The following is a 3028-nucleotide window of genomic DNA, read 5'->3' as shown; positions in this document are numbered from 1 at the left end:
CGGGAAGCAGAGAGATCACATTTCCTCTACACAAGAGAACCAGAGATCTAGAACAGGAAGTCACAGTCTGAGCCCAATGATGTTGTGGAATATTAGTTAAAGTTGTGTTACACTTGTTTATGCTGTGGAACATTTGTTTACTGATGCAAAGATTGTTACATTCTTTTATGTTGTATTTGTTATCATTTATAAAGACATGGAAGGGGCTGGTGCCAGTCCCACGAGGAGCAGTAGTACCTCGAGGGGCAGCTGCAGGTCACCCAAAGCTCCCATGGATCCTACTGATGGGTGGGAGACTGAGGCAGGTGAGAGACAGTGAGATATGCCATACAGAAAGAGTAGGGTATAGAGTTTATTTAGTGGGCTATGAAGCAGAAAGGGAAGGGAGAAGGAGAGAGAGGCAAAGAGAGAGAGAAATGGGGCAAGGGGGGGGAAGAGGCAATAATTACCTCTTCAAAAGAGGAACAGAAAGAGAGCTCAGGCCAGAGAGGAGGCAGGAGATCCACTTGCCTCTGGGGAAAGGGGGGGGGGCTAGGAGCAGGCGGGGCTTGTCTCTTAAAGGGGCAGGGTACCCAGGTGACAGACCAGTCCAGCAGATTATAATAGTATTTGTTTAACTCTGTGAAGCTGTGTTACTTTGTCTGTCTAAAACGCCTAATTGGTCTAATAAAGAGCTGAACAGCCAATAGCCAGGGCAGAGAAAGCATAGGCAGGGCTGGTAGGCAGAGAGAATAAGTAGGAGGAGAAATCTGAGAAGAGGAGGTTAAGGAATAAGGAAAGGAGGAGAGAGGACACCAGGGGCCAGCTACCCAACTGCACAGCAAGTGATGGAGTAAGAAATAAAGAAAGGTATACAGAATAGAGAAAGATAAAAACCAAGAGGCGAAAAGTAGGGAGGATAATTTGAGTTGAGAAAAGCTGGCTAGAAATCAGGCAAGTTTAGGCCAGGCATTCATAAGAAAGAATAAGCCTCCATGTATTATTTAACTTGGGAACTGAATAAAAGGCCCCTGAAAAAGTAAAGAGTAAAAACACCCAACAGCACAGTGATGCACTTCCTTAAGGAAGCCTCTACCTGTTAGAGGTTTTATGACCTTCCCAAACACTACCATCAGCTAGGTAGTGTTTCAAATACATGAGCCTACGTGGGATATTTCTCATTCAAACCACCACAACAGTAGAAATGTTGCGTCATGTGGTAACTCTGTGCTTTCCCTTTGAGGAGGCTGCCAGACTGTTTTGAGAAGATGCTGAACTCTTTTACATACAGAGTGTAAAGGTTATAATTTCTCCATGTTATGTCCATGGAGTTTCAACAAAACCAAGTAGGAGACCAAGTCTTGTAATGTAAAAGCAAAGAGCGTTTATTCTTACACAAGTTTGCAAACCCTCTCCATGTGTCCAACATATTGGGGTGATCAGAGAGCCCCAAGCTCAGTTGGAGTTGGGTGTTTGTAGTAGCAAAGGTGGGGGTGAGGGATTTCTAAGGTTCAGGACACCTGACTGGCTGACGTTTATCTAGGGGTGTCCTGGTGAAAAGTGATAGTTGTCTGCTGGCAAGTGATATACCCTATCTACAATGGTTAGAAAGTTAGGTTAGGAATTTCCTTTGGATGATCTCTTACTGGGTGGTTCCTGGGTAGTCTCAGCTTATGGTCTTTCTTGGAGGTCTTTCTCAGGGTAAACTACTGAGACTCAGGCCTCTGTGGAGCTTGTCATGGCTGGGTCCTCTACTCCACATCTAGACTGGTGTTATCCGTCTTCATTTCAGTTGTCCTGTAGATTTCACTTTGATTTTTATTTGCATTTCCCCGTGAGTAATGATGTTGAGTGTTTTTTCACATGTCTGTGGTACCTTTGTGGATTTTCTTTGGACAGGTGTTTATTCAGATCACTTGTACATTTTCAAGTTAGCTTATTTACCTATTTTAAATATGCAATAATATGACTTCATCATATATCCTACTTATAAGTGTGCTCTCTAATGCAGAAGTTGCAAAAAAATAAAATAGGACTCCACCACTTCATGGCTTTTTCACTTTTCTTTGGTAAGCAGATATTTTGCATTTCAGTGGTGTTTTTCTTATTCCTGTAGCTAGTGCTTTGGTCACGCCTGAGAAGTCACTGCCTCCAGCAAGGTCAGGCAGACTCACTGTGTGGGTTTTTTTTTTTTTTTTTTTTTTTTTTTTTGCCTAGGTGTCGTTTCAGCCCACCTTGGGTTAAATTTGCACACTGTCTGATTTCCTTGTTCATGTGAATATGCTGTCCTCCCAGCACTGTTTCTTGAAAAATATGCAGTTTTCTCCCCCATTGAATTGTTTTGGCAGTCTTGTTGAAAATCAGTCCCCACGAACACGAAAGCTTACTTCTGGACTCTTGATCTGATTCCGGTGATCTGCGCGGTGTTCCTTGTCCTGCACCACAGTTGTGCATTTTCATATCTTTTTATCATTCAAAAGTGTGATTCCTCTACTCTTCTAATTTTTTTTCATAGAGTGTTGTGCCTACCTGGGGTCTTGTGAATTTCCATATGAATTTTAAGTTGAACTTGTCAGTTTCTGTAATGAAGCCAGCTGGGATTTTCATGGGTATTGCATTAAATCTGTAGGTTCATTTATTTTGGATTACTGTCTATCATCTCTACACTATTAAGGCTTTCATTCTGTGAACACAGGCTGCTTTTTTTTTACTTATTTAGATTTCAATTTCTTCCAAAAGGTTTTGTAATTTCCAGAGCTTAAGTTGCAAACTTTTGTCAATTTATTCTTTAGTATTATGGTTTCTAAATAAGAGATAAAGCCATCTAAAATTAGTAGTCTTCCTTCACAGTCCCTTACTCTTTCTGTGTCATTTGCCCTGGGTAGATTATTGAGTACAATGTTGAACAGAACTGGCAAAGCAGATATCTTTTTCTTGTTTTTGATAAGGAGAAAACAGTGAGGCAGACGTTGTAATTTTTTCCCATAAATATTTTTAATCAGATTGTAGAATTGTCCTCTTTCTAATTTACTGTGTGTTTCTGTTATGA

Source organism: Chionomys nivalis, chromosome 4 (assembly GCF_950005125.1).
Source record: "Chionomys nivalis chromosome 4, mChiNiv1.1, whole genome shotgun sequence".
Taxonomy (NCBI): domain Eukaryota; kingdom Metazoa; phylum Chordata; class Mammalia; order Rodentia; family Cricetidae; genus Chionomys; species Chionomys nivalis.
The sequence above is the reverse complement of the archived record's forward strand: the minus strand, read 5'-3'. Positions refer to the sequence as shown.